The sequence below is a fragment of the Canis lupus genome, chromosome 14 (assembly GCF_011100685.1).
Source record: "Canis lupus familiaris isolate Mischka breed German Shepherd chromosome 14, alternate assembly UU_Cfam_GSD_1.0, whole genome shotgun sequence".
NCBI classification, from domain to species: Eukaryota; Metazoa; Chordata; class Mammalia; order Carnivora; family Canidae; genus Canis; species Canis lupus.
In genome coordinates, this window is record NC_049235.1 from 20,095,795 (window position 1) to 20,121,815 (window position 26,021).

Genomic DNA, 26,021 nt, shown 5'->3' on the forward strand with positions numbered 1-26,021 from the left:
ATAAGCAGGGGCTCAATCTAATGCCCTGATGTCATGACCCATAGGTCATGACCTGAGCCAAAATAAGGAGGCAGACACTTAACAGACTAAGCCACCCAGGTATCCTGGTCAATCTTGATAGAAACCTATGTTTCACTGATTGGAGTGCTTACCTTTCTTTTTTTTTTTTTTTTTTTAATTTATTTATTCATGAGAGACACACAGAGAGGCAGAGACAGAGAGGCAGAGACACAGGCAGAGAGAGAAGGAGGCTCTATACAGGGAGCCTGATGTGGGATTCGATCCCGGGTCTCCAGGATCACACCCCAGACCAAAGGGGCGCTAAACCACTGAGCTACCCAAGCTGCCCCTCTTACCTTTCTTGAATAAATTATATTAGTAATACAAAATAAGTTACACAACCATGAGAAATCATACAACTTTTAAAAACACATAAAAATAATCAAATATGACTGTGGAGAAGAATCACTTCTTCTAAACCATACATCAAAAAGTACACTAACAAATTCCAGATAAATCAAGAATACAAAAAGGGAGAAGAGCTTAATAGTGGGGAAAGATAAAATTATTCATGGAATAATAATCAAAACTAAGATGAATGATTTTGAATTCATAAATAACATGCCTGACACAAGAAAATATTTGGTACATATCTGTAAAATATGTAATATAACTTATTACTGAAGCACCTAATATTTTCTTGAAGAAATAAATACCTATACGCAGCCCCCATCCTTAACTCCTTTTCCATATTCTTTGAATATACATAGGAAAGAATCTGGACAGAAATAAATAAGTATGTGTATGTCTGTGTGTGTGTCTGTGTCCATATATTTATTGATTTCCACCTTCTTTAAATATATGTAAAAAAAGAATTGGAGTGGAAGTAAATAAATGTGTGTGTCTGTGTGTGTGTGTATGTGTATCTGTAAATTTATTGATTTCTGGCTTCTTTAAATATATAGAGAAAAGTACCTAGAGATTAAATAAACGTGTGTTTATGTATGTGCCTGCACACGTACTCATCTGTGTGTGTCTGTGTGTCTGTATATTTATTGATTTCTGGCTTTAAATATATACAGTAAAAAATACGATTATAAATTATTTAGTGTTTGTGCCTCTGTATATTTATTGATCTCTGGCTTCTTGAAATATATATAAAAAAGAAAGTGGATGGAAATAAAGTGTGTATGTGTCTGTGTGCCCGTGTCTGTGTCTGTATATATATTTTTTAAGAATTTCTTTCTTTCTTTATTTTTTTAAAGATTTATTTTTATTTATTTATGATAGAGAGAGAGGCAGAGACACAGGCAGAGGGAGAAGCAGGCTCCATGCCGGGAGCCCGATGCGGGACTCGATGCCGGGACTCCAGGATCCGCCCTGAGCCAAAGGCAGGTGCAAAACCGCTGAGCCACCCAGGGATCCCCAAAATTTTATTATTTAAAAGAGAGAGGAGTGGGACGGGAACAAGAAGAAAGAGAGAGTTTTTTAAGCTGGCTGGGTACTGAGCGCAGAGCCCAACAAGGGGCTTAACCTCACCACCCCGAGATCACAACCTGGTCCAAAACAGAGTTGGTTACCTTACTGACTGCGCCACCCAGACACCCCTGTATGTGTATGTTAATTGACTAATGGGCTCTTTGAATATATGTAGAAAATAATCTCAATGAAAATCAATGAATTTATGCATTAATTTATGCATGCATAAATTAAATGCACTTCTGTCTATATGTATATCTGTATATTTATTGATTTCTATCTTTAAATATATATAGAAAAGCTAGATATAAATAAATGTATGTATTGATTTCTGAGTTCTTTGAATACATGTAGAAAATAATCTGGATGGAAATAAATAAACAGTGAGTATGTGTGTGTGTGTGTGTGTGTGTGTGTGTGTGTTTATTGATTTCTGGCTTTTTTAAGTATTATATAGGAAAGAATCTGGAATTGATGGAAATGAATGAATGAATGAGTGTGTCTGTGTGTCTGTGAGCCCGAATATTTATTGATTTCTTTCATTGTGCCAGACACTAGGGTTTGGGGGACACAGTGCTGGGCACAGACCTTGGACTAGTGCAGTTGAAGGATGAGCACCCAAGGATTCTCCAGCCAGAAGATCCCAATTGTTCTTAGCATAGTTGCCCAAGCCATTTGTGAACAGGCATTATGTCATCATCATTTGCTGCAAAAAAAGAATCTTTATTAATTTTTGGCATCTGCGTTATTTTTGTAGAATATACCAAATTTGTTAAATTTTTAAAATTTTGATTAGTACTTATTTGAGAATTAGAAAGGATCAATTTTAAAAAGGTGGCTACCTGGCTCTTTCCTCCCAAGGAACTCTTTTTGCACACAGTAAAGTTTCCTAATTCTATTCCTGGATAATCCCTACAGATAGGTGACACAGGTACATCTAGAATCCTACTTTCCAGCAAATCAGTATAACTTCCAGAATACCATTTTGACCCATGACAAAAATGCCAAAGAGAAAGCAAGAGAACCTCTGGAAGATCATTAATGATCTGGCATTATAGACCTTAGATAAGAAAATCACAGAATCCAAATTAATTTTCGCTTACATAACTTTGTGTCATTGGCTAGTTCTTCTCAAGCAGTGCATGTCATAAACCATGAAAGAAATGAGTGGGCATTATACTCAAAAACAGCTCCTCATGAAAATTCATTCATTATAGGTAAAAGTTCTTTAAAATTAATAAAAATATTTTTCTATTCTATTACTAAGAGGTTTCAACCTTATTTAAATCTTATTTACATCAACCTTACGTTAAAGTCTAATAAAATAGCATAACATCCTACAATCTGTGCCAAAATTTATTTTAAGACTATGTTTTGCTCATTTCTATAACTTTGAGTCATTGAAGTACCACCCCGAGTTTCAACACTACCCGCAATTCTTAAGATTACTCACAGTAGGGTGATGGCATTTTACTAGCTTTAGGACCACACATGGCATATCAAATTTCCCCATTAGTCCAACACTGAAATAATGCCCAATTCTGAGAATTGGGCTTAAGTTTTGTTACTAGGGGCTAAACCTCATCAAAACCCAATTTTGGGGTTAGGAGAACATTCACTAATTACCTCTCTCCTCTCTTGAACCTACTTGAAAATGAACACAGGAAGTTAAATAAGAATTTAAAAGCATTCTTTTCTTTATTATTTTTAGATTGAGATATATTTGGTATATAATGTATTAGTTTCAGGTATACAACATAAAATTCAATATGTATATTTATTTTTTGAAAGAGTTTGAGAAGAATCGCTATTACTTCCTTTTTAAGTATTTGATAGAGTTCACCAGCAGAGTCATCTGATCCTGGACTTTTGTTTGTTGTGAGATTTTTTAAATTACTGATTCAATCTCCTTACTAGCGATTGGTTTAAGAGTCTGTTTCTCCATGAATTAGCCTTGGTACATTATATGTTTCTACAAATTTATCCATTTCTTCTAGGCTGTCTAATTTTTTTGTATATAATTAGTCATGATAGTCTTTAATGATCCTTTGTATTTTTGTGGTATCAGCTGAAATATCTCCTCTTTCATTTCTGATTTTATTTTTGTCCTTTCTCTTTTTTTCTTCTTGAGTCTAGCTAAAAGTTTGTGTGTTTTATTTATCTTTTCAAAAACCAGCTTAGTTTCGTTGGTATAAAATGCATCTTTATTATGGTAAAGCTAAGTTGTAGAATGCAATTTGGGCCTTAGGTTAAAGTTGTCCTCCTACTTCTCTCCCATTTCAGTTGTGGACATGAGGTGAGAAGTGTGCTTCATATCCATCAAGAGCTTAATAGGGGAGCAAGAGAAAGACAGATAATACCCAGAAGCCTACCTTTGTAAGACAAGCCTGTGTAGATTCCATAAGTGTATAGAATATAGAACATAAGCTCCAGTTTGTCCTCAGGACAATATTGATACAAATGTATAACAGTTGTCTCCATTCCAACAACTCCTATCAGGAAAGCTAACCATTCTAGAACCAACATGTCAGGGTTCGCTAAGTATAAAAATCCTTATCACTTAGAACTTGATGACACCTAGTTCTGCTGCATAATATCTGCTGTCACTTTGTTCCTCTCGTCTTGGAAGATCAAATCTCTGGGGAGAAACTCTGAAAGTCAATGTGACAAAGACCTGCATAGTGATTCCAATCCAAAGTGATGGCCTAGAGGGCCACTTTGAAGAGATAGCATCCCTACAACAAAATAATTAATGGACTATCACAGACACATACCTAGAGATTAAAAGGTCTATACCTACTACAAAGATTGTGTATGTGATGCTTATTAATTTAAAAATGTAGTTTAGATGGATTAGATAATTTTATATTGGATTTTTAAATGTTGATTAATCCCACACTTATGTATTCCATAAATGGCTAATCCATATAATCTATATAAAATATTTGTTATGGGCTGAATTTTGTTCTCCCAAAATCCATATGTTGAAGCCCTAACTCTCAACTTGGAGGTAGCACATACACATACAGGAAAGACCATGTGAAGTCAGGAAGAAGGTCATCTGCAACCAAATCTATGGGGCACCTCATCTTGGATTTCCAACCTCCAGAACTGTGAAAAAATAATTTCTGTGTTCAAGTTACCCAGCTATTTTGTTATGGCAGCCCTAGAAGACCAATACAATATTGTATGTTATGTTCCATAAATTTTATATTTATTGTAATTGTAGAGTAGTATAGTAAATAAATGTAAGCATAATATAGTGTCTTAAATAGGATATATTATGTGTTGTATTCGATCATTATTTGATGTGCTCTACATTATGGTATAATGTAGAATAATAAAATAAATGTAAATATAATAAATATAGGTATAACAAGCATAAATATATTCATATACTTAGTGTTAATTATACTAAAATAAATATAATACAAACATATTCTCTCTCTGGTTGATGTTTGCATTTCTATATCAAAACCAGTGGAGTGGGCAGCCTGGGTGGCCCAGCGGTTTAGCGCCGCCTTCAGCCCAGGGCGTGATCCTCGGGACCGAGGATCGAGTCCCACATAGGGCTCCCTGCATGAAGCCTGCTTCTCCCTCTGCCTGTGTCTCTGCCTCTCTCTCTCTCTCTCTGTGTGTGTGTGTCTCTCATGAATAAATAAATAAAATCTTAAAAAAAAAAAACAACCAGTGGAGTATTCATAGTACAGTTCACCAGAGGTCATACAATCCCCCATAGCTTTATAACCTTGCTCTTCACCTCAATGCACATGGCCTTCTGGAATTCAAGAGCTAGAGCAAAGAAATGGATAGCATTCTGTTGCCAGAAGCTCTCAGCAAGGAAGAACAAATGCCTTGTGTTGGGCCATGAAGAAACAATGACTGTCACCTTCATCTTTCTAATACTACAGGGGAGAGTTTCCTCACCAGAATGCCCCCAGAAGGACAAGCTCTTGTTAGATGAGCTACTGTATGAAGTAAGGTAAGATAGAAAATGCTTTCCTTCTACCCTTCCGAGTTCCTCATTCTATTATCTGGTTAGGTTTAACAACCCACACTATGAGATGGCTGTCACATTTGGAGAAGGAGCCACCAGTAGCTTGACAAGGTAAGCCAATACCTATTCTTGGGCATCTCCCTAGTAACAGATACTGCTACTTTGTTCATCTATGCCCAGTGATGGACAGTTTAGTTTTATTCCCAGAAATCTCTGAAATCTGTCATAATAGGATGTTAATTAATTCTAAAACATTCCATAAAAAAATAAATAAAAATAAAACATTCCATAGCCTAGGCCAAAATTTCATCCCATTTATTATTTTAATCTCAAATTATGCTCAGCAAAACACACATTAGACTGTATAGACAATTTAGAAAACCATATGATGCCAAAGCCAAGTTAGAATATATCAACCCCCCTGCTCTCTCTAGGAGAAATTAAAGTGAAAAGAAATGTCCTTCTGAATTAGGTCGGAGTTCACAATTTGTCCCGTTTAGTTTCTTATTCCATTCAGTCTAATCAGTAGGGTGTTATTGTACTCTGGGTGGAGTAGGGTCCCTTACGTTTGGGCTGTCTGGTCCTAAAGGGATGCTGGTACTTTCTTTGGCATCCCTCAAATTCAATCCCAGTGTCACTTTAAAAAAAAAAAAAAACAATCAATAGAACTCATAAGACAGGCAAACTTCATTCCATTCTACTTCACTTTATTGTACTTCACAGATACTGTATTTTTTTAAATTGCAGGTTCGTGGCCACCCTGTATCAAGCAAGTGTATTGGCAGCATTTTCCCAACATCACCTGCTCACTGTGTCTCTGTGCCACATTTTGGTAATTCTTGCAATATTTCACATTTTTTCACTATTATTGTATTTGCTATGGTGACCTGTGATCAGTGATCTTTGATGTTTTTATAAGAGCCTGAAGATGTGAGTGAATTCCTGCAATTTCATGATAAAACTTCAGTAGATGAAAAGATGATTCTTATGGATGAACAAAGAAAGAGTTTCTTCCTTTTTTTTTGTTAAAGATTTTATTTACTTAGAGCTTGAGAAGGGTATGAGGCAGAGGGAAAAGGAGAGAGAGAATCTCCAGCAGACTCCTCAGTGAGCAGAGAGCTCTAGGCGGGGCTCTATCCCACACCCCTGAGATCATGAGATCATGACCCTTAACTGACTGAGCTGGACCCTTAACTGACTGAGCCCAAGGAAGTGTTTCTTGAGATGGAATCTACTATTGAGGATAGTTGAAGGATTGTTGAAATGACAATAAAGAATTCAGAATATAACATGAACTTTGTTGATAAAGCAGTGGCTTTATCCAGCCTTCAGTGACTACCACCCTGATCAGTCAGCAGTCGTCAGCATTGAAGCAAGACAATCTCCTAGCAAAAAGACTATGACTTACTGAAAGCTCAGATGATGCTTAGCATTTTTTTAGCAATATAGTAATTTTAAATTAAGGTATGTACAGCATTTTTTAGCATAAAGTTATTGTGCACTCAATAGACTGCAGTATAATGCAAACATAACTTTTTAATGCACTGGGGAACCAAAAAATGTATTTGACTTATTTTATTGTGGTGGTCTGGAACTGAGCCCTCAGTATCTCCCAAGTATGCCTGTATTACAGTTATACACATACAACCACTATGCTCCACACCCCTTAAAGATCTTAACCAAGCAAAATGATGTTCTTAAGCCTAAATGTGTAGTATGCATCAGTCAGTTTTAGTTTTAGCTGCATGTAAAAGAAAACTCCAAAGTAACAGTAGCTAAAGCAAGATAGAGATTATTTCTCTCTCAAATGAAAGACCAAAAAGAAATAGTCCAGGGGTTGGGACCCCTGAGTGGCACAATCGGTTAAGCATCCAAATCTTGGTTTTGTCTCGGGTCCTGATCTCGGGGATCCTGAGATGGAGCCCTGCATCAGTCAGGCTCTGGGCTCAGTAAGAAGTCTGTTGAAAACTACTCTCTCCCACTCCCTCTGCCCCTCCTCTCTCTCTCTCTGTCTCAAATAAATAAATAAATCTTTGAAAGAAAAGAAAGGAAAAAAAGAAAAGAAAAAAAAGAAAAGAAACGGAAAGGAAAGGAAAGGAAAGGAAAGGAAAGGAAAGGAAAGGAAAGGAAAGGAAAGGAAAGGAAAGGAAAGGAAAGGAAGAAAGAAAGAAAGAAGAAGAAAGAAAGAAAGAAGAAAGAAAGAAAGAAAGAAAGAAAGAAAGAAAGAAAGAAAGAAAGAAAGAAAGAAAGAAAGAAAGAAGGAAGAAAAAAAAGACAGTCCTGGGTGGTGAAGTGGCTCTATAGTATCAATAGAGACCTTAGACTTCCAGCTGCTGTTCCACCATCTTCCAGTCTTAGATGGCCACTGGCCAGAAGAAGGAGGAAAGGCTGAAAAACAAAAAGGGGTCCTTCTGAGTCAGCTCCCTTTAAGCTAAAATCCCACATGCTTTTACTAATATTTCATTGGTTTGACCTTGGTTATGGTTATGTGTTGGGGAGGAGATGTGGGAGGATAGAAAAGTAATATTTCACTTCACATGTGTCACATCCAGCTAAAACTCTGGGACCTGCTTCTAAGGAGAAAGAAAATAACAGATGAAGTTCAAGTAGACAACTCGGTTTCTGACACATAGTACAGTCCAGATCCACATTGCTTCTGATCTACTTGTATTAAGAAAGATGAGCAAAGAGAATTATGAACCAAAAGAAAAAAACAGTTTAGTTTGAACCTTTCCTATAAGGGAGTATTTAACTCAGAACCAGCTCTTCTGAGTCCCAAACCTATGAAATTCACCCCAATTAAAAGTAGTCCTCTATTAAGAAATCAATTCTGCCACCATGTTTTCAACATATTTGCGCAATAATATCCAACTATGCACATAGTTTTATTGTCCAGAAATTTCATTTGATTTATTCTTGTCTTTGAAAAATTAAAAAATTTGCGGTGTGGTTTGTTGGTGTGGGTCTATCCTGCATAGTTAAAGCACTTATTTTCCCCCCTTTTGTATCTTCCACTGCTGGCACCCAGGACTGAACTGAGCAGAGCTTTAAATCATGACAATGCTCCATGCCATTTTGAACATATCCCTCCACATCTGTATCAAGGAATAATTTAAGTATAATTCATTTCATTGCTTTCTCTGTTCTCCAAATCTCTTACTGTCTGTGTTTCTTCATTTCCTACAAAGTTCCCAAAGCACTTTTCATTCTTTTCTTATTGCCCTGGAAATTCTTAGGCCTTTGAATCTGGTCTTCTGGTGCAGTTTCTTACTTGCCTCACATATAGTCAACTGGAGACTCCAACTCAGCAGAATTCTGAACCGTAGTTACTGGTAATGCCTCCAAAACCTATCCTCAGGGATCTAAGAAGGATCAATCTGGTCTTTTCTCCTCTATGCATTCTTCTGACCCTTACCTTTATAGACCTAGAGTCTCCATTGCTGCTTTAATCGCATCAGAGATACACCTTTTTAACATCCCTTTGCTGCAGCAGGTGGGATACACTTTCTGGGGTCCATTTTGTTTTCCCTGTCATTTACTCTTTCTTTTTGACTGCTCCAGTTGAGGTTTGTTTGTTTTGTTTTTGTTTTTGTTTTTGTTTTTGTTTTTACCTGCTTCCAAGGTTGCTCCATTTTCTTTTACATCAAGAGGAAACCTAGCACTGATGGGGAAAGTTTGACATTTCTCTTCTAATATATGTATTTAGATTTTCTTGGTGGGGACCCATAGCAGCAGACCCATTGTGGGAGACATGAAGCCAAAGATTCTAGGTCTTCAGAAAGCATCTATTACTCAAACAAATTTTGTCTGCCCTCATCAACTCAAGAAGAATAATTTCACAAAGGAAACATCTTCCCATCATATAGCCCAGGAGTAAACTCAAACTATTGTTGCCCAATTTACTTATGATATTCCTTATCTCCCCTGTGTTTTCTCTTCAGAGTCCTGACTTTTACATGTCATTTATGCCCTGCATTGACAATAATTCTGTCACCTTAAAACTCATATGATCTTAACTTTGACACTTTGAAATGTATTTTTATGCTGGTGTTGTCTCAAATATGTTCAAATCTTATATAACCACTTCGTATAATTGACTCAATTTTCAAAGTATGAATAGTAGAATTCCACTTGTTCATTGCTGGTAAAAAGAAAGCTGTTACCTTTTGTACATTAACCTCGTACCTTTAAACCTTGCTATAATTGCTTATTAGTGGTAAGGGTCCTTTTGTCAATTCTTTCTAATTTTCCACATAGATGACCATGTCATCTGCTAACAAAAACAGTTTTATTTCTTCCTTCCAAATCTCTATACATTGTATTTCCTTTTCACATCTTATTGCATTAACCAGGAGTTCCAGCACGGTGTTCAATAAAGAGTTGTGAGAAGGAACATCCTTGCCTTGTGCCTGATCTTAGTAGAAAAGCTTCAAGTTTCTCACCATTAAATAAGACGTAAACTGCAGGATTTTTGTAGGTATTCTTTATCAAGTTAAGAAAGTTCTCCTTTAATCCTAGCTTGCTGAAAGTTTTGGTCATGAATCCTGTTGGATTATATCAAATACTTTTTTCTACATCTATTGATATGATACTATGACTTTTCTTTTTTAATCTGTTGATATGATGGATTGCAGTAATCGATAGTTTTTTAAAGATTTTATTTATTTGAGAGATGGAGTGTGTGTGTGCAGGGGGAGGAGTAGAGGGAGAGGAAGAGAGAGAATCTCAAGCAGACTCCTTGGTGAGCATGAAACTGACTCAGGGCTTAATCCCATAACCCTGAGATCATGACCTGAGCCAAAATCAAGAGTTGGATATTTGACCAACTAAGCTCCCCAGGAACCCCACATTAACTGATTTTTTATTGTTAAACCAGCTTTGCATTATTGGATAAATCCTGCTTGGTCATGATGTATAATTCTTTTTATAGACTTTGTTGAGGCTTTTTGCACCTATGTCTGTGAGAGAAATTCAGTTGTGGTTTCTTTTTTTGTAATGTCTTTGTCTGGTTTTGATATTAGAGTAATGCTAATGTACAATGATTAGGAATTATTCTCTCTGCTTCTATCCTCTGAAAGAGAATTAAAGAATTGGTACAATTTCTTTAAATGTTTGGTATAATTCACCGGTAGACCCATCTGTGCCTGGTGCATTCTGTTTTGGATAGAAAATTACTAATTGTTTATTAAATTTCTTTAATAGATAGAAATAATGTCTGTCCTTCTGTAAGTTTTGGCAAATTGTGTCATTCAAGGAATTGGTCTGTTTCATCTGAATTATCAAATTTGTGGGCATGGAGTTATTCATAGTATTCCTTTATTATCTTTTTAATGTCCATAGGATCTGTAGTGATGACCCCTCTTCTATATCTGATGTTAATAATTTGTGTCTTCTCTTTCTTCTGGCTAGCCTGGCCACAGCTTTATCAATTTTACTAGTCATTTTTTTATGGCAACTTTTGGTTTTGATAATTTTTCCTACTGTTTTCCTCCTTTCAATATCTGACTCAAGATTAATTTCTGCTTTAATTTTTTTTTTTCTGCTTTAATTTTTATTATTTCTTTTCTTCTGCTTGTTCTAGGTATAAATTGCTCTTCTTTCCCTAGTTTCCTAAGATAATTAATTTTAGATTTTCCTCTTTTCTAATATAGAAAAATTTCCTGCTAAGCACTGTTTTATCTGCATTCCACAAATTTGGTAAGTTGTATTTTCATTTTCTTTAGTTCAAAATTTTTCTATTCTTTTGAGGCTTCTTTAGTGATTCATGTATCAAAAAATGTATATTGTTTAATCTCTAAATATTTGGGAATTTTTCAAATCTAGAATTTTGTTGATCCAGTTTAATTCCAGTGTGATCTGAGACTATACTTTGTATGATTTCTATTCTTTAGAAATTTTGAAGGTGACTACTTTTATGTCCCAGAGTATAGTCTACCTTCATGAATACTCCAGATGGACTTGAAAAGAATGTGTATTCAGCTTCTATCACATAGAGTATTCTATAAATATCAATTAGATCAAGTTGATTGATAGTACTGTTCTAGTCAATTATATTCTTATTGATTTTCTGCCTGCTTGATCTATGCATTGCCTACAGAGGGGTGTAAGTCTCTACATGTAATAGTGTATTTATTTGTTTCTCCTAATGGTTCTATCACTTTTGCTTCATGTATTTTGAAGGCCTGTTGTTAGGTATGTATACATCAATTGTTAGGTCTTCTTGGAGAATTGATATCTTTATCACTATGTAATATATGTCTTTCTTCCTAATAATTTTCTTTTCTGGACTATGCTTTTTTTTAATTAATATAGCTACTCTAGATTTCATTTTTATTATTTTTATTACCATTAGTATTGTATATCTCTATATGCCTTTTCCTTTAATCTATGTCTTTATATTTAAAGTAGCTTTTCTGTAAACAACATATAGTTTTGTTTGAATTTTTTATCCATTCTGATATTTATGTATTTTAATTGATGTATTTAGGCCATTCACATTTAAAGTGATTATTGATAGTTTGACAAATATCTACCTTGTTTGTGAATAATTTCTATTCATTGAACTTTTTTTGTTCCTTTTTCTTCCCTTTTTCTGTTTCCTGTGTGTCAACTGAGCATTTTGTGATTCCACTTATTTTTATTATATTAATTATGCTTCTTTTTAAAAAATAATTTAATAGGGATTGCCCTGGAGTTTACAATATTTATTTTTAACTAATCAAATTTTACCTTCAAACAAGAGAGGCTGAGAAAGAAAGTGGATTCTATCCTGGTGATGTTCATAAGATGGGAAATTCCTCCAATATTGGAAAGATGTTCAAAATTGCTGAGTAGCTAGAAAGAATGACAAATGCTACTATATAGTTTCTTAACTAATTTTCTCGTATTTTCCACCTCTTTGCTTAGCACCTAAAAAGTGAACTTCTTCCTACTTTATCTTTCAGTCATTAGGTTATTCGACAAGTGTTTTATTGCCTGTCAGTTCTACAATGGAGTTTTTTCTTTTTTTTTAATACCATAGTGCCATGCTTTTAATTTTGAAAAATCCTCTTATTCTGATACTTTTTTTTTTTTTTTTTTTTTGGTGAAATCACTTTTCAAATCTATTTGAAGGTATGAATTATAAACTTTTAGAAGACCATCTTTTTTCTCCATATTTGTGTATTGATTTTGGTATCTCTCTTGCTCTTCATTTTCCTAAAAATGCCTTATAACTCACTGTTTTGTATTCACATTTATAAATGAAGGATTTGGATCATCAGTATAAAGGTCATGAACTTTGGTCATTTTCAAGCTTTGGCCATTCTCAAGTTTTCTATCCTGTTGAGAACTGTTCCACAAGAAGTAACTTTAGGTTCCTAAGTGTAGTGGAGGAGAGCTTAAGGAATGCTTCTTGCCAGAGGATAAAAGGCAACTTTTCTGAAGGGCCCATAGATAAACAGACAACCTACTGAGCTGCCTGAGATGGTGAGATAAGGAAAGGATCAGAGTGATTCAACTCATTTTAACCTATAGCTACATGTCCTTGGTGTTTTCTTCATGTCCATTCATGCCCACCTTAGGGTCAGATTTTACTTTTTTTTTTAACCTTATTTTAGCACAGAGGCTCACAGTGGATCTCTATTTCCCATAAGACAGAATTTCCAGCTTATTTAATTCTTCTAACGGGATTTAGCCTGTGAGCTAAAGATCATTCAAACTGGATCTGTCCCAACTATTGCACAATTCTTTAATGAACTGGCTCATTAATTGGCCTATGGCCTGCTCACATTATCAACCCTCCTGGCTCAGTGGTTTGCATTCCTCTGAGGTTTCTAGCACTCATCCCACTATCTATTGTGTATTTTCAAGAAATTCCTCAAATTTTCTGTATGATAATGACACCCTGCTTTGTCTCCAAGGCTGTTAGATTTGTTCCTTTTCTTGTATAACTCTTATTTTTCAAGGTGATTTTACAGAAGAAAAAAAATACAATGTCATCTCAGTGTGGTGGTGGCATTTTTCTCCCACTTTACATGGGTGAATATATCAATGGACAAAATCAGAATGAACAGATTAGCTTAGACTAACTATGCCTGATCTGATTAAAAATTCAGCTTTTTCATCAGGATATTTGGAATTTGTGCTTGTGCCAAGATTCTTGGACATGGGCATCTATACTATATTACTATAAAAATGCAAGGTATTATTTGATGTTTGTACAATTCATTTCAACATTTTGGAGAATTTTTTATAGCTTTTTTCTGAACTATATATATGTCTTAACATAAATATAACATAAATACATTTTTCTTATGAAGATGAAAATATTTATTATAGTTATTCTGGAAGGTGGAATTTCAAGTGATGTTATTTTTGTTTTTAGATTGTGTTTCTCAAATTGTCTACAATAAACATGTTATATAATTAAAAGGGGACATTTAGAAATAAATATATTTCTTTTGTTTTCCTTCAGTTTGCTAGACAAATGTTATACCATGCTTGTGGCTACATACGGATGTGATCACATTTTTGAGCAGTAGATTTAAGGTACAGAAAAGTCAAAAAGCATAAACAGCCTTACATGTACCAGTTGCATAGAGATTTCTGGGTGTACTATGAAGTTTAAAACTTCATGCATTATTTCTGTTCTGCTTTTCCTCCAGCTGCTGATCTTCAAAACAACATATTATTGAGATGACTCATGAGAATCAGTGTGAAATAGAACATATTACCGCTGAAAGTTTCTTCCTCCTAGACTGCTTAGAACTGTTTCAGAGTATTGTATAAAGAAAGAACAAAGTTCTAAAAAACTGAGATTGGAAATTAGTCCTGTCAGCACACCTAGAAAGAACTATAATTTTGCTAGGAATGTGCAACAAAAGAATCAATGTTAACTATTCATTTAACAATAACATTTATTATGCAGAAGAAATAATACATTACCAGCATGATAACATGAGATCTTTTGTAAGGTCTACCGTGGCAAATATAGAGCTTTGGTAGTCTCCATTATAATTTGGCTAATAACCACATCTCTCAGATTTTCCCATAAATTATATGAAATTATATGCATAAAGATTATTTTATTTAAATATAACATTAACACTTCACTTTATTTAATATTTGGGACTCGTCCTATAAAAAATGCCTGAGGAGTAAGAGACAGAAGATGACCCTAAATGTGGAAGTGACATTGGGAGGCATTTTCAAGACCTCAGAAAATAAAGAGTACAAAGTATTAACATTTTTATTTGCTATTAAAAAAATGGGCAAAATTTGAAAGTGAGTGATAAGTTGGGTACAATGTCCTTCAATGTCATACTGAAGTGAAAAATGATCTAGGGAAAAGGTTCTCAAACTTCAACGTGTGTCAAAATCATCCAAAGAACTGTAAAATTATAGTTTAATACATATAAATGAATCAATTTTGACTGCATTTTGGTCCTCTACTGGACTTTATTACATAATTTTAAATAAGCATTTCACACAAACCATCAAGATAACATCTTTTAAATTGAAAATTACATATTTTCTGAAACATTAAATTGCTCTGTAATTTCTTGTGTTATTTTGACAGACTTCCTTTTGTTGCCTCAGATTTATGGCTTTTACATTTTCTTAAAGCTGTATCAAAAAGTTGTGCTTTATGATGCTTATTAATCAGAAATAATTTTCTCTTCATTTTCATTTAAGTAACTTATTGTAAAGAGTCCCTTTTATGTTAAAATGTGAAAAAATACATGGCTTTATGTATGTTCTTCATAAAAATTTGGAGGCATCGATATCCATGTAAAAAATACATATTTTAGCATAGAGAAATAATAACAGAACATGGAAGCCAGGAGTTTATGTATACATTCAGGACTTAAGTAAATAACTGGGGGGTTCATAGCTTCAAATTCAGCCTTCAAGGTATCACCAATTTCTTGTGAGCACTGGAAAATCACTACGCTTTTAAATTCCTGTGTATCATTATTTGTCAAGTATTGTAATATTTGCAGGTGTACAATATTACAATTGAGTGAAGTTATAGGCAACATTTATAAATTGGGGAAAAAAGAAGTTTCAAAAAGGACATTAAGGAGGGCACATGGTGTCATGATCACTGGGTCTTATATAAAGACTGATAAATCACTGACCTCTACCTCTGAAACCAATAATACATCATATGTTAATTAATTTAATTTAAATAAAATTTCAAGAGTAAACAAAAAAATAAATGCACCAATTTAAGACCAAAAATTTATAAATCTTCAAAATTACCATATTATTATTTCACATTTATTAGGATGGCTACTATTAAAAAAAAAACAGAAGATAACAAGTATTGGCAAGAATGCTGGAATCCTTGTATACTGTTCTTGAAAATGCAAAATGTTGCATTTGATGTAGAAAAAAGTACATAGGTGCCTCAAAATATTAAAAATAGGCTTAACAGATGATCCAGCATTCCCACTTTGGGGCACATATCCAGAAGAATTGAAAGCAGGATCTTGCAGAATTTGTCCACCCACGTTCATAGTAGCATTATTCACAATAGCCAAGAGGGGGTGTATACATAACAATGGAATATGGTTTGGCTCTAAAAAGGATGGAAGTCATGTCACATGGTACAACATGGATGAAACTTGAAGACATTATGCTGAGTGAAACTAGCCAGTCACAGAAAGACAAACACTGTCTGCTTCCATTTATATGAAATATCTAAAGTAGTCAAATTCATAAAACAGTAAAATAGTGGTTGCCAAGGGGTGGGGCCGGGAAAAATGGAGAGTTGTTGTGTAATAAGTATAGAATTTGTTTTGCAACATAAAAAAGTTCAGAAGATGCATTGCACAAGGATATACTTAACCCTACGCACTGTACACTTAAAAAATATTAGGATGATAAATTTTATGTTTTTCACTGCAATTAAAAATGGAAGAAATATATAAATCTTTCCAGATATCTTTATAGCTTTATAAGAATGCAGCTATAGGCGTGTAATTTAGGTCCCCAAAGGATTCTTTTCTAACACGTCTTTATGTCTTAAGTGCCATCCTTAGAGCATCATTCCTTTAGGTTACGAGCATATTCCTGATTGTGAGCAAATATCTAACATAATGACATGTAATCAACTATTTACATTTTGAGAACATTTATCCAGATTGTTGAGTAAGCTTTGATATGGTAAAGGGGAAAAAAGAGCAAGATGGCTTAGGGTCTTGGTGACAGAGTTGGAGCCTGATGAAGTCTGATTGTTTGCCAAAAAGTTCACCTAACTCCACCACAGACCTGCAAAAACTCTTTCCTCCCTGTTTCCTGTTGCCCTGGGGGAAGCTGCTGTTACCATAAAAAAAGGAATTTTCTATATGTAACCTATGCATTCCTTTCTAGGGACCAGCAGAAGAAACACTGAGAGAATCACTTTCCCAGCCCTCTACCTCCAGGCCATGAGCATGCTGTGGTAAGCAGTATTTTTCCTGTTTTTGAAGTTAAATCCCTAATGGATTGATTCTTCTCATTTCCCCATCTTCTTTCACTTTGACTGAGGAACATTATATTATGATCCCTACAAAGTGAGCAGAAGTGCTGATCTATTTCAAGGTCCATTCAAACGCAGACCACCCACCTCTTAGCCTTGTGCTCTGGATCTTACTTCTGGAAAAAAATTCCATTCTTAATTTTGTGATTCTTACGCATATACCATATACAAAAAAAAAAAAAGTTACTATGGAAACTGGGGGAGTAAGTAACTTGGTAACTTTAACAGAAGTGTTCATTTGCTATTGCTTAAGCTGGAATAACAACTGTGCATTTACCAGGGGAATAGAAAAGTTTCTATCATAAAGTTGGCTACTTTTCTTTGCCAGGTGCTCCATAACTCTTCAAGACTATTCCCACTACAGGAGCAGTATTTTCTGTATTAATGATTTAGGGAAGTGTTTGCTATTGACATAGCAGTATGATGTTTAGTGAAAAAAATTAAATAATTAAGACAATTTTTATTATCTTATATGTCTACATTTTTCCCTTCTCTTCTGTCTGAAGCTTTTAAAGGGCATCGTTGAGGGTTTTGTGGGTTTGGGTTTCCTTTATTTTTTTATTCTTTTGGGGGGGTTTCCTTTATTTTTAATTAAACATTGAAGTGATTCATTATATAAAATTTGGAGAGCAGGGGCACCTGGGTGGCTCAGTTGGTTAAGTGTCTGCCTTCAGCTCGAGTCATGATCCCGGGTCCTGGGATCGAGCCCCACATCAGGCTCCCTGCTCAGTCTAGGAGTCTGCTTCTCCCTCTCTCTCTGCATCTCCCCCTGCTTGTGCTCTCTCTGTCAAATAAGTAAACAAAACCTTGTAAATAAAAAATATATATCAATAAATAAAATTCAGAGAGCAGAGTAAAATGTAAAGAAAATGAAAATAAGCCATCAACTCTTCATCCTGGCCAATTTTAGTTAATAATATGATGCATGTTCTTCCAGTATTTTCTCTTAAGCGTTTTTTTAAAAAGCATAGCTGTGATTATTGAAGGCTTTCGTTGCAATTATAAAAGGAATTGCAGATTCATTGTTTCAGTGGCTGGGGTGCATGTATAAAACTGCTTTGCTCCTGTGTTCCTTTACCTTCATTTTTTAGCAATAGGATTTATCCAAGCTGTCTGTCATTCAGCATTTCCCAATAGTATGTCTTACTTTTGTTTTAGAATATTTATCTTCCCTAGTTGACATGTAGGGTTGATGCAATTTTGAAAATTCTTACCTTTTTCAAACTAACTTATTTCATTGATAAATAGTTGCTGCAGAGAAGATACCAAGCCACAGTGCCACAGTGTCAGAGTTTGGATTTATCTGGAACATACTCACTGTAGACTGGTGAGTGCCATGGGATGTGTAATGTCAAGAGAGCATACGTGATGATAGAATGAGACTTCCACAGAAGCAGTGGAGCAGTAGTTCTTTCTCGCTCTCGTGATAATGCTCTTACCTGCATCTTATGGGGTTGGGTCTGAAAGTGATAGGACTAAGGGTGTGCGAATGGAAATTACAGCAAACTGGGAAATGCTGTTGTGAACTTATTTAAGCTTCCATCCAAACATACTCTTTATAAGAAGACTGGCACTATTAAGAGCCGTTTTACTCAGGATACTCATAGAGAGCATTTACTGAGTGCTTACCAGATGTCAGGTACATGACATTTACCATCTCATGAAATCCTCTCAACAGTCCTATAAGTTAAATCTTGTTATTCTTCTCATTTTAGCATGAAGAAACAGAGTTATAGAGAAAGTGAATAACTTGCCCAAAGTCAGTAGCTAGTCATTAATGAAGTCAGAAAGTGAACTTTGGCAATCTAACTCGAGAGCCCATTTTCTCAACAATGTTTTACCATGTTCTTTCTGATAGATTCAGATCAATAAACCTTCTCAAGACTCCATGAGCCTTGTTATCACTTCCCTGAAAAAGTAACACCAATTACCAGATGCCAGAAATAGAGAGCACTTGTCGGTATTTATTTTTAAGTCTCTGAGAAAAAAACATAAACTTGAAAATTTAAAAATTAAACTCCTTACCTTTTGTCTTTTGAAATGGGCCAAAAGGATTACTGGATGTCTTCAATGGAAAATTAAATAGTTGCCTAAGCATACCATTACTTGTATCTGATTCTATAGGTTCTCTGTACTTCTCATTGTCTTTGAGCTCTTTTACAATTCTTATAAGGTATAGATGACTAATAGCTATGCAAATAATTGCTGTCCAAAATCATGCATATGGGTTTCATCTGGGGTAAATGCAACTGATTTCTCTCTGCCTCCCATGGAATAAGCCAGTTTTGCAACTATTTGCAAATTAATTTTAACATACTTAATCTTTATATATGTGTGATTCTTTAAAGTTCATTTGAATCAAATTGTAACATCGATGACTTCCTCATTAATTAATAAATGAAATAAAATCTTTCTAAAATAAAATCTAATTTACTCTTGTATGAGAATCATGATTATATGCTCTTTGAAAATCTCAAACTCCCATTTCATATTTCTTCCAATCAGTCTCCATATACTATACATTCTACCTCAATTATATTTTAAATCTGTCGTTTCTATTTCTTTTGCTGATCAGGACCCTTATCATCTCATCAGTGCACTCTAGCAGCAGTCTAACTGATACATAAATGTTTGCTGAATAAATGCATGAACACCCAGATTTGGGATCAGGATTATAATAGTTGTTGTCAATGATGGGAACAGTTGCACTGGAAATAGCAAGAGATACTAGCACTACAAAAAGGCTGATTTCAAAAATGCTTCTGAAATATGGTTTCATTGATAATTCTTTTTCTGATAAGATATTTTAGTATAATATGCACAATAATATAATTGTTCTTGCACTCAAAATTCAGCTGGCTTTGTAGTGGTTTGATGCCTAATTATATTTCTTTTTCCTTCTCTTCCATTTCATTAGGCATGGCTAGGTAACACCAAGTTGTTGTTCATCATCTAGAGCTTATACTATTGGGATATTAGAATCAACAGTAATCAATTCAGTTGTTTCTTATATCCTAGGCTCAATAACAGGTTAGGTTTGCCTGGTGGTAGTAGGGAATGGAGAAGGGGACATCATCAATATGCAAAATGTTCTTTGCTATTCAGAGCCTGAAACAGGTGATGGGGATTAAGGTGTGCACTTGTGATGAGTAGCGGATATTGTATGGAAGTGTGGGATCACTATATTGTACACCTGAAACTAATATTACACTGCACGTTAACAAACTGGAATTTAAACACAAATTTTTAAAAAATGCCTTAAATTCCTCTTCCTCCAAAGAATACTTCTCAAAAATGTCTTTTGTCCAAAAGTTGTTTTGTTGTTGTTCTTATTTTTTAAGTATTTCCTCTGGTAGGTACCAACTTTAGTGTCCACTCTTGTATATTCTTGTGGCACCATAAGCTGCATAAACTGTAGGCCAGAAATCCTACACATAATCTGAATATACAAATTTAAGAGGAAAAAAATGCCTTATGTAAATCCTTGAAATTCAGGATGACACCTCAGACTACTGTATGGAATCTAGAAGTCACATGCAGGGACAAGTAATAAAGAGATGTCCACAAATAAGTTCTGAAGGTGAAGGTATACCCAACAATTACCTAAGGTGATGTTGAAAGTATTCTCAAACTACTGTTTCCTGAGGTTTCTTTGCACACAAAATGATTAAAGATAATAATCTTTGAAAGGTTCAGACACTTGCATAAGTGTCATAAAGAATAGGAGGGTTTAGCATTCTTGAAAGCCTCAGGAGTATTAAATATGCCATTAGCAAAATATTTGAATTTGCGAGAACCAGACTAGAGAAAAGGAAAGAGGATTTATCCTCTCCCTATTTAAGTTGAAACTATAAAGGCTATATATGTTTCCATTTTTAACTGTTAAATTGTTACTATGTAAGCATTGTTTAAAATGTCCATTTTTTAAAAAATAAATAAAATAAATAAAATGTCCATTTTATTTTTTTATTTTTTTAAATGTCCATTTTATCTAGCCACCTTATAAAATGGATAAAATGGCAAAGTATTCTCCCAAAACAGTTTTAAAATTTAGTAAAAACCAAATAAAAAAATTCAGTAAAAATTTTAAATTGAGCAGCTTCAATATTTTTAAATGGTGCTTTAACACAGATGATTCTTATGAATGCCTAAACACAATTAGAATTTATGTATATATCTATTAAAATTTTTTCCCTTTTTATCAAGTTATTACAAAATATGTTTTAACTAACATAGACCTATTACTAGTTTTCATTAAGAAACTTATCTATAAACTAGTACATAATTACACAGCCCAACATTTTCTAATCTTTTACTTATGAACTCTCCACATTTTAAAAATTTGTTTTGCCCGTTTTTGTATGATATACAATAAAGTGAACTTACATGAAAATATTTTATATTAGCATATCAGCAAAGAATAAAATTTTAATGTTAAAATATTTTAAATTTTAATATCTAATATTTTTAAAAATATATACAGATAACTTTAGACTCCTTATTCAGTAAGAAAACAGAAGTGCTTAATTTTCTTTGAATTATACAAGACAAAGCCTACTTTGTCAAGAATAATATTTAAAATGTAATATGTTTATTTTGGAACTGAATATATGTTCTTTAACATATATTACATATGTTAAATTATTTATTAGTGTGTAACTACATATTATATATCAAAAAGAGCAAAAACACCTCTTATGAGCTTGCAATTTTAGCATATTCTTTAAGAACTGAACTGGTTTGTTTAAAAATTATTTTTTCGGGATCCCTGGGTGGCGCAGTGGTTTGGCGCCTGCCTTTGGCCCAGGGCGCGATCCTGGAGACCTGGGATCGAATCCCACGTCGGGCTCCCGGTGCATGGAGCCTGCTTCTCCCTCTGCCTGTGTCTCTGCCTCTCTCTCTCTCTCTGTGTGACTATCATGAATAAATAAATTTAAAAAGAAAAAAAATTTTTTTTAAATTATTTTTTCCATTGATGAGGCAAAATGGTGTCTTCAGGTTATTTCTGAAGATCTTTCCACAAATAAAGTAATTTCTTTGGGGTATAGTAATTATGTCACAATATATGGATTACAAGTTGTTTTCTCATTTCTCATTACATGGATTACAAATTAAGTTTTTGAAGTTTTTCTCTTGAAGAACTATTTAAGAATATATATAGCTCCTGGATCTGGTGAAGAATAGTTTTTGAATTATAACCATCAAAGAATCAGAACTGCCTGCTTCTTGGTATAACTAAATGATAAGATTATTACAGTAATGAACAATATCAAAATTGAAGACAGTAAACTTTTCCATTACACTATAATATATAATTCTTTCATAAGGATTTTATCAAATTTTTTTTCACAGATAAGACTATATCATGGACAATGAAACCATTAGCAAATCTATTGAGCCTGTCAATTTGTTTCATATAATGCACAATCTCAGAAAATTTTATGTGAATAACATTTTATCTGTATAAAATTATCCTATCATTTGACAATTTTCCCCATGAATTTCTTATAATAGTGACAAGCTAATTCAGAAATATAGATTATATCAGGGCAGCCTAAAATCTTTCTGGCATCTCTCTTTTTGTAAAGTAAATGTATAAATCATTGTGATTTTCCAGGGGCTCTCCAAGAAATTTCAAAGATAATTTTAATTTTAGTTTAAAAAGACATCTAGTGCTTGTTTTGGCAGCACATGCACCAAATTTGGAATGATAAGAGAAGAAAGCATGGCTTCTGCACAAGTAAGGCATACAAGTTTGTAAAGGGTTCCATATTTTTTCAACAAATATTCACATACAAAGAATGAAGTTGGAGTCTAACATTATACCATATACAAGAGATTAAGTTAAAGTGAACCAAAACTCTTAAAAGAAAACATATGGAAAAAGCTTCATGGCACTGGGTTTGGCACAATGGTTTCTTGGATATGATAACAAAAGTGTGGACAACAAAATAAAAACTAAATTGGACTATTCAAAATTTAAAACTTTTGTGCATCAAAACACACTTTCAGCAGAGTGAAAAGGAAACCCATGAAATGGGAGGAAATATTTGTAGATCATATATCTAATTAGGGCTTAATACATGGAAATACATAAAGAACTCCTATTCAACAGAGAAAATACCCAGATTTAAAAATGGGCAAAGGAAAAAAAAAATGGGCAAAGGAATTGAATTGACAATTCTCTAAAGAAAATATACAAATGTCCAAAAAGCACAAGACACTAATCACTAATCATTGGAGAAAAAGGCAAATTAAAACTACAATGAGATATCATTTCACAACTATTAGTATAGTTGTTTTCAAAAAACAGAAAGTAACAAGTATTGGCAAGGATGTGGAGAAAGTGGAACACTTGATGTTCCTAGAGCAATTATAAAATGATGCAGCCACTATGAAGACTGGTATGGTGATTCCTAAATAAATAAATACCATATGATCCAGCAATTCCACTTCTCAGTATACACCCTGAAGACTTCAAAGCATGGTCTTGAAAAGGTATTTGTATACTGATGTTCATAGCAGCATTAGTGAAAGCAATCCACGTGTGTCTATTGAAGGATGAGAAGGATAAACAAAACATGGAATGTATATAAGGTGGAATATTATTTAGTCTTAAAAAGCAAGAAAATTCTGACACATGCTCCACATGGATGAACCTTGAAGACACTGTGAGATAAACCAGTCACAGTATGACAACTGCTACATAATTCCACTTACATGAACTATTTAAGGTAGTCAAATTCATTAAGACAGAGAATAGAATTGTGGTTGGTTGCCAGGAGCTGCAGGGGAGGGAGGAATGAGGAGATATTGTTTGACGGGTATGCAGTTTCAGGTGGGGAAGATGAAAAAGTTCCAGAGATGGATGGTGGTGATGGCTGCACAATGTCAAAGTACTTACTGTGCTTAATGCTACAGAACTGCACACTTAAAAATGGTTATGATGGTACATTTTATGTTTTGTATATTTCACCACAATAAAAAAAAATGAAAAAGGCATCCTAAAGATTTTATATTCTTGAATATAAGCTCCTAACCTGATCTCAAGGAAGCAAAATAAAGAATAAAGAAATTATTATAAAGAATTATAATAAAAGATTTGGTCATTTGATTGAGACAGGAGCACAATTACCTGCGAGCAATGATAAGTTAAAGCTTTTTACACATAAATCAAAGTGACAACAATATATAATAAAAATAGAAGAAGGTCACAAAATTGTCAGGAACTTTAGCTGTTCTGAAAAAAATGTCCTTTTTTTGAAATTCTCAAGAATATAATAAGGAGAGTACAAATTATAAGAAATTATTCGAGTGACATACAGAATTTTTGCTAAATTTTCAGATTACACAGAAGGTAATGAATAATCTTTTATTACTCTTGTTAAAAGCAGACCAAATATTCCAAGGTCAATTTGTATTTTCACAGGAAGAAAATAAAATTCTAGTATTGCATTAATTTAGTAAAAGATATAACATATCTTTATAAATAAACACATGAAAATAAAGTAAATTTTGCCAAAATTTTAACATATTTTGTCTGCTTTCTTTAAGACTCAGATATTACAAAGCATGGCAAATTAAATTCACTTTCCTCAAATCTTACTATAACTTGCTATACACATTCTAGTTTTATCCTTCATTATGTTCTTTACTATTATGGAACAAACTGAGCTTTACAACAAATCTGTTTTTCCTCACAAAACATGCTAGGCTACTTCTTCTGATTGTCAAAGATTGTATTTCTCTTTCATTTTGTATCATTTCATTTTTTCTTAAATTTTTGAGGTTTCTTGTATGACCCATAGTATGGTCTGTTAGATGTTTCCGTGTTTAATTTGGATGATCACCATTTATCTTTCTTTATCCTGGTTAATATTTCCTTGTTTTGAGGTCTACGTGATATGATATTAATATGCTACACTAAGTTTTTTTAAATTGTCTATGTAATAGACCTTTTAAATCATTTTACCCATCTATTGCAGGGAGGTAATAAGTTGCAAAGGAGCATGAGGAAATTTGAGGGTTGGTTGAAAAATTCAGTATCTTGATTCGCAGTGATATCATGAGAGTTGTATATCTGTTAAAACTCATCAAATTGTATACTTTAATTGAGTGCAGTTTTTGGTACAAAAATTTCACCTCAACAAGGTTGATTAAAGGCAGGATATACTAATAAGACATATCTAGGAACTCTCTGAGTATTTGGAAATTCTACTTCCAAATAAACCCTGGATCAGAGAAGAAATCACAATAAAAACCTAAAATATTTTACTACTAAATCATAATGAAAAGACTTCATATCAAAATATGCAAGATATATGGGGCACTTGGGTGGCTCAGTCAGTTAAGTGTCCAACTCTTGATCTCAGCTCAGGTCTTGGTCTCAGAGCTTGAGTTCAACCCTGTGTTGGGCTCCACTCTGGGCACGTAGCCTACTCTAAAAAAAAGAAAAAACGAAAGTAACAAAATATGTAAGATACAATGAGAGCAATGTGTAGAGGGGAATTTATTGTTCTAAATGTTTATATTAGACATGCAGAAACATCTGACAATATTGATCTAAGTTTCTACCTCAGAAGCCTTAAAACAAAAATTAAATCCAAAGCAAATCAAACAAAAGAAACAGGAAAGGTGAGAGCAGAAATAAATGAAATTGAAAATGACCAACAATAGAGAAAATTTATAAAGCAAAAAAAATTTAGAAAGTAAAAATATTCATACAGTTGATAAATCCCTGGATAGGAGACATGCTGTTTGTCTTCTGGGATATGAGCAAACCTATCAAAGAAAATTGGGTATCTTGATGTTCTAGATAATCTTCTATTTTACTCTGAATATTATTACCATGACAGCTATGGACATTAGATTTGCTAACAGCTTTAGGTAAGATTTTGAAGGATGCAAAGATGTTTACTGTGCAAAGAAGTATAGTACATATAGTATATATAAAGTATATATAGTATAGTATGAAAGTAAGTATATTCTCAGTATCCATGCAAGGACATCAAATTATATTATGTTCATAGTTTATGAAAA

General features: G+C 33.8%; 1 long non-coding RNA gene and 1 other non-coding gene across 2 annotated transcripts in view; one reads left to right on the forward strand and one right to left on the reverse strand.

Moving 5' to 3' along the window:
- Positions 1–1,983: 1,983 nt before the first annotated feature.
- The window catches only part of LOC111098668, a 58,326-nt gene continuing 34,288 nt past the window's right edge, over positions 1,984–26,021 (reverse strand). The window contains exon 3 of the long non-coding RNA XR_005369171.1: positions 1,984–2,185. This is a non-coding gene — a long non-coding RNA (uncharacterized LOC111098668). The remainder of the gene's footprint in view (positions 2,186–26,021) is intronic.
- LOC119867720 lies at positions 22,655–22,759 on the forward strand. The gene has a single exon (XR_005369867.1). It is a non-coding gene; the product is annotated as a U6 spliceosomal RNA (small nuclear RNA).